Here is a 12,180-nt window from a genome sequence, read left to right on the forward strand (position 1 = left end):
AATCCAAGGAGAAACGCGCCAAGACACATATTAATCAAACTATCAAAATTTAAATATAAAGGAAGAATATTAAAAGCAGCAAGGGAAAAGCAACAAATAACATACAAGGGAATCCCCATAAGGTTAACAGCTGAGCTTTCAGCGGAAACTCTGCAAGTCAGAAGGGAGTGGCAAGACATATTTAAAGTGATGAAAGGGAAGAAACTATAACCAAGATTACTCTACCCAGCAAGGATCTCATTCAGTTTCGAAGGAGAAACTAAAACCTTTACAGACAAGCAAAAGCTAAGAGAATTCAGCACCACCAAACCAGCTTTACAACAAATGTTGAAGGAAACACAAGGCAGGAAACACAAGAGAAGGAAAAGAACTCCAATAAGAAACGTAAAACAATTCAGAAAATGGTAATAGGAACATACATATCAATAATTACCTTAACTGTAAATGGATTAAATGCTCCCACCAAAAGACATAGACTGGCTGAATGGATATAAAAACAAGACCCGTATATATGCTGTCCACAAGAAACCCACTTCAGACCTAGGGACACATTCAGACCTGAAAGTGAGGGGATGGAAAAAGATACTCCATGCAAATGGAAATCAAAAGAAAGCTGGTGTAGCAATTCTCATATCAGGAAAAAGGGACTTTAACATAAAGACTATTACAAGAGACAAAGAAGGACACTACATAACGATCAAGGAATCAATCCACGAACAAGATATAACAATTGTAAATATTTATACACTGAACACAGGAGCACCTCAATACATAAGGTAAATGCTAACAACCATAAAAGGGGAAATCGACAGTAACACAATCATAGTAGGGGACTTTAACACCCCACTTTCACCCATGGACAGATCAACCAAAATGAAAATAAATACGGAAACACAAGCTTTAAATGATACATTAAACAAGATGGACTTCATTGATATTTATAGGACATTCCATCCAAAACCAACAGAATACACTTTCTTCTCAAGTGCTAATGGAACATTCTCCAGGATAGATCATATCTTGTGTCACAAATCAAGTCTTGGTAAATTTAAGAAAATTGAAATCGTATCAAGTATCTCTTCCGACCACAACGCTATGAGACTAGATATCAATCACAGTAAAAAATCTGTAAAAAATACAAACACAGGGAGGCTAAACAATCAACTACTTGATAAACAAGAGATCATTGCAGAAATCAAAGAGGAAATCAAAAAATACCTAGAAACAAATGACAATGAAAACATGATGATCCAAAACCTACGGGATGCAGCAAAAGCAGTTCTAAGAGGGAAGTTTATAGAAATACAATCCTACCTCAAGAAACAAGAAACATCTCAAATGAACAACCTAACCTTACACCTAAAGCAATTAGAGAACAAACAAAAACACACCAAAGTTACCAGAAGGAAAGAAATCATAAGGATCAGATCAGAAATAAATGAAAAAAAATGAAGGAAACAATAGCAAAGATCAATAAAGTTAAAAGTTGCTTCTTTGAGAAGATAAAAAAAATTGATAAACCATTAATTAGCCAGAATCATCAAGGAAAAAAGGGAGAAGAGTCAAATCAATAGAATTAAAAATGAAAAAGGAGAAGTAACAACTAACACTGCAGAAATACAAAGGATCATGAGAGATTACTACAAGCAACTATATGCCAATAAAATGGACAACCTAGAAGAAATGGACAAATTCTTAGAAAAGCACAACCTTCTGAGACTGAACCAGGAAGAAATAGAAAATATAAACAGACCAATCACAAGCACTGAAATTGAGACTGTGATTAAAAATCTTCCAACAAACAAAGGTCCAGGACCAGATGGCTTCACAGGCAAATTCTACCAAACATTTAGAGAAGAGCTAACACCTATCCTTCTCAAACTCTTCCAAAATATAGCAGAGGGAGGAACACTCCCAAACTCATTCTATGAGACCACCACGACTCTGATACCAAAACCAGACAAAGATGTCACAAAGAAAGAAAACCACAGGCCAAAATAACTGAAGAATATAGATGCAAAAATCCCCAACAAAATACTAGCAAACAGAATCCAACAGCACATTAAAAGGATCATACACCATGATCAAGTGGGGTTTATCGCAGGAATGCAAGGATTCTTCAATATATGCAAATCAATCAGTGTGATACACCATATGAACAAACTGAAGGATAAATACCCTATGATCATCTCAGTAGATGCAGAAAAAGCTTTCAACAAAATTCAACACCCATTTCTGATAAAAACCTTCCAGAAAACAGGCATAGAGAAAACTTAACCTCAACATAATAAACGCCATATATGACAAACCCACAGCCAACATCTTTCTCAATGGTGAAAAACTGAAACCATTTCCACTAAGATCAGGAACAAGATAAGGGTGCCCACTCTCACCACTATTATTCAACATAGTTTTGGATGTTTTAGCCACAGCAATCAGAGAAGAAAAAGAAATAAAAGGAATCCAAATTGGAAAACAAAAAATAAAGCTGTCACTGTTTGCAGATGACATGATACTATACATAAAGAATCCTAAAGACTCTACCAGAAAATTAATAGAGTTCAACAATGAATCTGGTGAAGTAGCAGGATAGAAAATTAATGCAGAGAAATCTCTTGCATTCCTATACACTAATGATGAAAAATCTGAAAGAGAAATTACGGAAACACTCCCATTTACCACTGAAACAAAAAGAATAAAATACCTAGGAATAAACGTACCTAAAGAGACAAAAGACCTGTATACAGAAAACTATAAGACACTGATGAAAGAAATTAAAGATGATACAAACAGATGGAGAGATATACCATGTCCTTGGATTGGAAGAATCAACATTGTGAAAATGACTATACTACCCAAAGCAACCTACAAATTCAATGCAATCCCTATCAAATCGCCTTTGGCATTTTTCACAGAACTAGAACAAAAAATTTCACAATTTGTATGGAAACACAAAAGACCCCGAATAGCCAAAGCAATCTTGAGAAAGAAAAATGAAGCTGGAGGAATCAGGGTCCCTGACTTCAGACTATGTTACAAAGCTTCAGTAATCAAGACAGTATGGTACTGGCACAAAAACAGAAATATAGATCAATGGAACAGGATAGAAAGCCCAGAGGTAAACCCACGCACATATGGTCCCATTATGTCTGATAAAGGAGGCAAGAATATACAATGGAGAAAAGACAGCCTCTTCAATAAGTGGTGCTGGGAAAACTGGACAGCTACATGTAAAAGAATGAAATTAGAACACTCCCCAACAGCATACAGAAAAATAAACTGAAAATGGATTAAAGACCTAAATGTAAGTCCAGACACTATACAGTACTTAGAGGAAAACACAGGCAGAACACTCTATGACATAAATCACAGCAAGATCCTTTTTGACCCACCTCTTAGAGAAATGGAAATAAAAACAAATAAACAAATTAGACCTAATGAAACTTAAAAGCTTTTGCACAGCAAAGGAAACTATAAACAAGACAAAAAGACAACCCTCAGAATGGGAGAAAATGTTTGCAAAGGAGGCAATGGACAAAGGATTAATCTCAAAAATATACAAGCAGCTCATGCAGTTCAATATCAAAAAGCAAACAACCCAATACAAAAATGCGCAGAAGACCTAAAGAGACATTTCTCCAAAGAAGATATACAGATGGCCAACAAACACATGAAAGGATGCTCAACATCACTAATTATTAGAGAAATGCAAATCAAAACTACAATGAGGTATCACCTCACAGTGGTCAGAATGGCCATCATCAGAAAATCTAAAAACAATTAATGTTGGAGAGGGTGTGGAGAAAGGGGAACCCTCTTGCACTGTTGGTGGGAATGTAAATTGATACAGCCACTATGGAGAACAATGTGGAGGTTCCTTAAAAAAACTGAAAATAGAACTACCATATGACCCAGCAATCCCACTACTGGGCATATAGCCCGAGAAAACCATAATTCAAAAAGAGTCATGTACCACAATGTTCATTGCAGCACTATTTACAATAGCCAGGACATGGAAGTAATCCAAGTGTCCATCGACAGATGAAGGGATAAAGAAGATGTGGCACATATATACACTGGAATATTACTCAGCCATACAAAGAAACGAAATTGAGTTATTTGCAGTGCTGTGGATGGACCTAAAGACTGTCATACGGAGTGAAGTAAGTCAGAAAGAGAAAAACAAATACCGTATGTTAACACATATATGTGGAATGTAAAAAAAAAAGAAAAAATGGTTCTGAAGAACCTAAGGGCAGGACAGGAATAAAGACACAGATGTAGAGAATGGACTTGAGGACACAGGGAGGGGGAAGGGTAAGCTGGGACGAAGTGAGAGAGTGGCATGGACATATATACACTACCAAATGTAAGGTAGATAGCTAGTGGGAAGCAGCTGCATAGCACAGGGAGATCAGCTCGGTGCTTTGTGACCACCTAGAGGGATGGGATAGGGAGGGTGGGAGGGAGACGCAAGAGGGAGGGAATATGGGGATATATGTATACATATATCTGATTCATTTTGTTATACAGCAGAAATTAACACACCATTGTAAAGCAATTATACTCCAATAAAGATGTTAAGAAAATAAATAAATAAAAAACAAAAGTAGGATTAAAATGTCCATCTTGCAAGGCTGTTGTGACAATGAGCTAGTATATACAGGGACCCAAGAAGCAGCAGCTACCATTATGTTAATATTATTAATGACTTTAATTATTAAAATTATTAATAATAGTTAAAAATTTACATAATTCCACTCTATTAACTTATTGGCTTGTTTTGTGCTCAGTTGTTTATTCTGCATGTCCTTTTTTAATCAGTGGTGTTATCTGTCTGCTTTACATTGTGTATTTTCACAGGTTTTGTGTGCGTGTGTGTACACACACATGTAAGTGCTCCAACAGGTGTTTCCATTTTCCCATTAGGAATTTGCCTCTGGAGTCTGTACAATTATAAAAGCAAAACATTCAGCACTGCAAAAATGTTAACTGAATGGATTCAAGACCAGGAGAGTTCTCATTATATCCATACCCATACTACCTGGACATATCCACAGAAAACAAAGGTCTAAATGCTAAGGGATGGGACATGGCGCATGTGACTCTGGAAATAAATGTTGGGGATGGGGTGTGATCCAGGGGAGGAACTGTGGCTCATGGGACTCTTCAAGGAGAAAAACTAGTGTGGAATCTGAGGTTTTCCTCAATACCAGGAGGAGAGTTTTGAGAGGTTGCTGGAAACATCCCCCTTCCCTGCTTAAGGACAGTGTTGTGGTCCAGGTCTCAGCCTCTGGATGAGCCAGCCTGAGTCCAATATCCCGCTCAGCCACTTCTCCCCATGGGACCCTGGGCACGTTACTCAGAGATTCCAAGTCCCAGGGTCCTCTTCTGTGAGTTGGAGGGAATGGGTCTTCCCCCACTGGGTTGTGAGGATTAAGTGAGTTAATACAGGTAACGTGTCACAATCAGCACTCTATAAATGCTGGCTTTATTAGGATCATGTTATCATTCTGCATGGATCTAGCCCTTCCCACTCACAGCTGTTGCAGTCCATGATGAAACACAGTCCTTATCTGAATGTTTGCAACTTACTTCATCCCTAAAACATAGCACATCCCATTTAAAAATGGCATGTTGATAAATGCTGGAGAGCGTGTGGAGAAAAGGGAACACTCTTGCACTGCTGGTGGGAATGTGAATTGGTACAGCCACTATGGAGAACAGTATGGAGGTTCCTTAAAAAACTACAAATAGAACTACCATATGACCCAGCAATCCCACTACTGGACATATACCCTGAGAAACCCATAATTCAAAAAGAGTCATGTACCAAAATGTTCATTGCAGCTCTATTTACAATAGCCAGGACATGGAAGCAACCTAAGTGTCCATCATCTGATGAATGGATAAAGAAGATGTGGCACATATATACAATGGAGTATTACTCAGCCATAAAAAGAAACGAAATTGAGTTATTTGTAGTGAGGTGGATGGACCTAGAGTCTGTCATACAGAGTGGAGTAAGTCAGAAAGAGAAAGACAAATACCGTATGCTAACACATATATATGGAATCTAAGAAAAAAAAATGTCATGAACAACCTATGGGTAAGGCGGGAATAAAGACACAGACCCACAAGAGAATGGACTTGAGGATATGGGAAGGGGGAAGGGTAAGCTGTGACAAAGTGAGAGAGTGGCATGGACATATATACACTACCAAACGTCAAATAGATAGCTCGTGGGAAGCAGCTGCATAGCACAGGGAGATCAGCTCGGTGCTTTGTGACCACCTAGAGGGGTGGGAGGGAGGGAGAGGGAAGAGATATGGGAACATATGTATATGTATAACTGATTCACTTTGTTATAAAGCAGAAACTAACACACCATTGTAAAGCAATTATACTCCAATAAAGATGTAAATAAGTAAATAAATAAAAATAAAAATGGCATGTTGGACCCATAAGCTTACCTTCAGAATAATATCACAAAAAGTAGAAACCCAGGCAGACAGAGGAAAGAAAGAGGAGACATCGGCCTAAGGGAGATACCCACCCAGTTTGCAAGATGAGAAGCAAATGGTTAAGTGGCAGCTGATGGAGGGGACCTCTGTGCTAGCAAAGAAGGAAGCCAGTAAAGGGAAATACGATTCACACCACAGAACCCCAGAGAGGTCCTGATGTCTGAGGGCCCAGCACATGATGGAGGGGGAGAGGAGGGGCAAAAACTCGAGTTTAAGGAAGCTGGCATAAGGAGCATTTCAAGTGCCCTCCTCTCCTGGGCATACCCTGGCAGGAAATTGGAGGTCCCCCTCCAGAGATGGTGAGGATTCCAAGCCCTGCAGAGTGTGGGGATGAGGCACTGGACTGGAAGGAGAATTAAGTGAATGGTGAGACACCCCCCCTTCCAAGGACCTTCCCTCTACTTGACCTTCAGCACACTGCAGCCAGGCTCTCACAACCCCCAGCCTTGCTCCACTGCCCTTCCCAGGGTAGAAGGTTGCAGCACCCTTCGCTGGAGATACTGACCAGCTCCAAAGAAAAAGCTCTGAAACAGCCATGTGTTCCCCAATGCCATGGTCAGGACCCACCCCCACCATGGCACACACGACAGCCAACAACCCCACCTGGGCTCATTCTTCATCAGAACAAGCATCCAAGCACCACCAGATGGGAGACAACCTCCAACATGAGCGACAGTGACCAAAACCCAACAAACAGAAACAAAGAAAAACATAAAGCAAAACGATGACATGAAGCAGAGAAAACTATTTTAACTTATAAAAACTATCACTTAGATACTAGAGATAAGTAAAGAGGCTGCCTCCAGTTTTTTAAAAAAAGATGCTGGATTAACAAATCAGAGAAGACATTCAACTAATTGATGAGTTCTAAGAACAGAGCACATGAAAAAATGGAAGGAAAATTATCAAAGAAATAATACAGGAAAACGTCCTATAACTGAAAGGCATGAACTTCTAGACAGAAAGGGCCCCCTGAGCACCTAACACAATAAAAGGAAGCAAACTCTGGCTGAGGCACATCAGTGTGAAATTTCATAACACCAGGAACAAGGAGAAAAGCCTGAAAGCATTCAGAGAGAAGAAACAGGAACCACATAACCTGTAAAAATTGTGAATCACTATTATACCTGTAACTTATATATTGTACATCAACTATACTTCAATAAAAAAAAAAGAAACAGGAACCAGGGGTCAATGAAGCATTGCTTTCCAAATCGTGAGGAAAATGTTTTTTAAAGAGAACTGAATGCCTGACCACATGGCCAAGCTGATGGCCACCCCAAGAATGAGAGGGATGGGATAATGGGGGCACAGGGAGTCCCACACAAGAGACCCCCAGTTCTTGGAAGCAGCCAATTCACCTAGAACCTAAGAACACAGGACTCCCAAGGTCATCCTCTCCCTTCCCTCCAAAAACCTGAGAGATGACTGAATGTATCCTGCCACTCTGGCAGGAGATGCCAGTTCTGCTGGGGAGTTGACTGGCCTCTTACTGATAAGTACATAGAAAAACTAAGGCAACACTCAAATCCCAGGTATTAAAGACAAAAGGCAAACGCAGCACAGCATATGGTTCACCTTTAATAATAGTTACATAGTTACAATCACTTAGAAGTGAACATTAATGTAACTGACATCATTGCTTAACTACTTGGAAGGTAGGAGGAACAGGGAGGGGATGGGGTGGGGGATGAGCAAATTCTGCTCTTCCTTCATAGAAAATCAATAGTGTCCAAACTGAAAACTCATAAAGGAGCAGCACAAGCCCATGATTTACAAACATGGAGGTAAATGACAGAAGAACAGCTAAGAAGACAGGAGTTACCTTTGGGAGGCGTTGGGCAGAAAACTGCTATAAGCTTGGAAATACTATTGGACTTTTAAATTTAGATAGATGATAGATAGATATGTATTATTTTGAGAACAATAACAGCTACATTAGAAAAGTGATAAAATATGTAGGGGACCGTCCGAGTGAATAAACTAAAGAGGCAGCTGTGGAGCAGATGTCTCAGGATTCATCAGGGGCCTAGAGGTATAAAGCACCTCCTGCAGGACTGTCACATGCCCATCGTCAGGGCTGTGGCATCTGCCTGGTGGTCTGACCAAAGCTCCATGGGGAGAAAGAGGCACAAAACACACCCCTCTTCATTATTTTAGTAACACTTGTTTGTTTATTTAGGTCGTGTCACTATACCAAAAACTAGCAAAAGCCAAACCGCTCAGTGTAGTTATCTGGTGTTATACAAACCTCTTCCCCAAATCCACACACACATTCTTTCATCCTTCATCTTTGAAAAGCCTTAAAACTTAAGGCGAAAATTAGTTTAAAACAAAAAATACTTCTGAATGGTAACTTGGCAGGACGCATCAAAAGATTAAAGACAGGGCTTCCCTGGTGGCGCAGTGGTTGAGAGTCCGCCTGCCGATGCAGGGGACACAGGTTTGCACCCGGGTCCGGGAAGATCCCACGTGCCGCAGAGCGGCTGGGCCCGTGAGCCATGGCCTCTGAGCCTGCGCGTCTGGAGCCTGTGCTCCGCGACGGGAGAGGCCACAGCAGTGAGAGGCCCGCGTACCGCAAAAAAAAAAGAAAAAAAAGATTAAAGACACACACCCTTGACCCCAAAATTCCACTTCCAAGAATGTATCCTAGTCTTTGGTAAACTAGACCACTGGTTTGCAACAGTGACCTTAGACCCTGAGAGAATGTCAGAATACTGATTCCTGGGCCTCGCCCCCAAGACAGCCTGATTTAATTGGACTGTGATGGGGCCAGGGCATCTGTATTCAGCAGCCAAGATGGAGAGCTCTTGGTTTATAATAAAGAAAACTGGAAACAGCCTAAATACTCAACAGAGAGGATAGGTCAAGTCCATCATGATAGGGCCATACAATGGAATCCCAGACAGTGTTAAAATAATGTGGCAGAAAAAAGATATTTCATTAAGCATATTTATTGACATGGACAGATAGTTACAATGTTAAGTAAAAACACAGGTTATAAAAGTATATGTGATATGATCCACTTTTGGAAAAAAGTGTATACAAAAGAATTGCCACCATTCTGGAATTAAATGCAACATTGTCAGTAGCTGTAAGGTCTGAGTGTGGAAAGATTTAATTTAAATATTTTTGTCTATCTGTATGTTCTAATATTTCCACAATGAAGAAAGTATTATAGAGACTGCCTATTACAGACATCGCCTTCCAAAGTTCAAAAATGCTTAGACATGTCATTTGTACGTTTTAAACATTTTAACACTGTTCACATAGATTTCACCTCACGCCCCACTCCTGGTCAACCACTAAATCTATACACACACCCAAACTCTCACCCGAATCTTTCGGGGCACACTGCTTGCTCCCTGCCAAGTCTCCAGGGTGAGAGGACAACTTTCCATGAGTTTCATCTCTCCTTTGGAGGTAATAAAGTTTGGCTGCCTCAAACCCAGAATATCCTTGTTAACTTCCTTACACCCACTGACCTTCTAAATTCAAGGGATGAGAGGGGAGCTGTTTTTACTGTAATAATATCAGGAAACCAGAGAGTGGATTTGTGACTCTGAGACAGACAATGAGGAAGACACAGCCCACCTCCAAATCCCCCAAATTCTAGCCCTGCTAAACCATTAGTGTAATAGGGAAGAACAAATCTGACTCCATATTGGATCTGTTTCTTTTACTTTAATCTTTGTATTCTATCGCTTTTGCTGCAAGTTAAGAATGTTGCCTATAGCCTGAAATATACAGGATAGCTCATTCTCAAGACTCTGACCTTTAAAGGTGTCACACTTTTCCATTCATATAGAGATTAAAAAGTTGCAGAACAGAGAATAACATTTGTCTTGTTGGAGGTTTACAGGAACATCATGACCTGACCCACACGGACAGTTGCAAGAATATAGGATCTGGCACCAGAAAGGTTGCAGCAAACGACTGTAATCCCCTCCCTTTTTAGTATAAAAGCAGTCTGAATTCTAACTCGGGTAAGATGGTTCTTTGGGACACGAGTCTGCCATCTTCTCGGTCAGCTGGTATTTCGAATAAAATCGCTATTCCTTGCCCCAATAACTCATCTCTCGATTTACTGCCCTGTCGTGCAGCAGGCAGTACAAGCTTGGACTTGGTAACATTCAGGATCATTGGTGGAGGCTGTTGGGAGAGGTAGGAGGGATGAACTGGTCCCAGTAGGCATTCAGAACATGCGTGTGTCTTCCCAAGAAGCTTTGAGCATGCGGAAGGGGCTGAGTTACAGATCACAGAGCATGAAACACCTGCAGGGGACAGACCTTCATATTCTGAGCAAAAGTTGCAAAGGCCTTCACCCTTCACTTTACCCACCCTGACACCCACTGCCTTCTCCATGCCCCCTTCCCTCAGTCTTTGCATCAAAGTTGTCTACTGAAAAGAACCAAGTAAGCTGCAGAGTTCTGCAAAACGCTATCTTCTGAAGTTTTTGAAACTCAAGATAAAAGCAGTCAGGGAATGAAGACCAAACGCCAAATATGTGAGAAAAAGGCTTGAACATGTGGTGCAGTGTGAAGCGTCTGCTCCCCAGGCCCGGGGAGCAGACTTTTGCCAACTAGTAGCAAACAAGCAGGATACTGGAGCAAGCAGGAAATCTAAAGTTGGGTTTTACTACCTATAATGGAGGATTTATTGAATGGTTTAATTGGTAGTCTCAGGACTAAACCCCAAGGGGGGAACAAAAACATCTTTCGGGACATACCTAGTGAGCCTGCATGCACTCCATGAACCTCACCTACAGCCCACGGACCTGCAAGTCTGCAGGGAGACAGAGCCAGGACACAGCTCTTCCTTCTTCTAAGCTTGACACACCCCAGAGCCAAGAGCACGGTAGTCCCTGGTTCTTTATTTAAGAGGCAAAATGCTTTCTTATGGTAGAACAGGCCTTCAGACCACACACAGAAACTCAGGTGTTCTGTGGAACAAAAAGACCCATGTGATCAGCCCGCTCCTGAAATATCCCAACCCACGAGAACAACGCTCAAAAGGTCAAAGGTAGATTCGACTCAACCAAGATTGTTCCATTTCAGTGCTGGCAGGATCATCTGAAAATTTTCTCAGGTCCATTTTTGGTCAATGTAGAGAATCATGACATTGTGTGTTTATGTAAATCCCATGTGTTCCGAGAGAATTCAAGTCAATATGAGAAGAGAAGCACAAAGGCCTTGACTGGAATGCTGACTGGTGATGCAGGGCAGGTAACAAACCCTCCCCTGCAGGGGGTGACTCACAGCCCAGCACCCAAAGAAACCAGCCACTGCCGAAGGCTGGGGTCCCCAGGGACTAGCGTGACCATAACAGTCCCTTCTGTCACCCTGCTCCCTTTCTGTCCCGTCAGCTCAACAAACGTGAGTGAAGTTGTCTGTCTTCCCTGGAAGGGTCTTTCCAGCCACACTCACCCCCTCTCTAGGGGGCACCCTGGATCCACTGTGGATGGACTTGGAGTTGACAGCCTGAATCAAGGCCAAGGCATAAAGAGGGGAGGGAAAAGCAGGGACGCTGACTGCCTTTCTGACTCCAGTGAAAATGGGGCTCCATTTTTTAGAGTGGCATTCTGTCTGCAAACCAACGTGATGCTATCTTTACTCAGTAGAAGAATCCCTTTTAAAAGAAGCTTCTGAGTCGTTGA

At 41.2% G+C, this 12,180-nt stretch overlaps 1 protein-coding gene across 4 annotated transcripts in view; it reads right to left on the bottom strand.

The window, feature by feature from the left end:
- ERG (ETS transcription factor ERG) overlaps positions 1-12,180 on the bottom strand; it is a 284,518-nt gene that overhangs the window by 252,944 nt on the left and 19,394 nt on the right. The window lies entirely within an intron of this gene.

Source organism: Lagenorhynchus albirostris, chromosome 5 (genome assembly GCF_949774975.1).
Source record: "Lagenorhynchus albirostris chromosome 5, mLagAlb1.1, whole genome shotgun sequence".
Lineage (NCBI taxonomy): Eukaryota > Metazoa > Chordata > Mammalia > Artiodactyla > Delphinidae > Lagenorhynchus > Lagenorhynchus albirostris.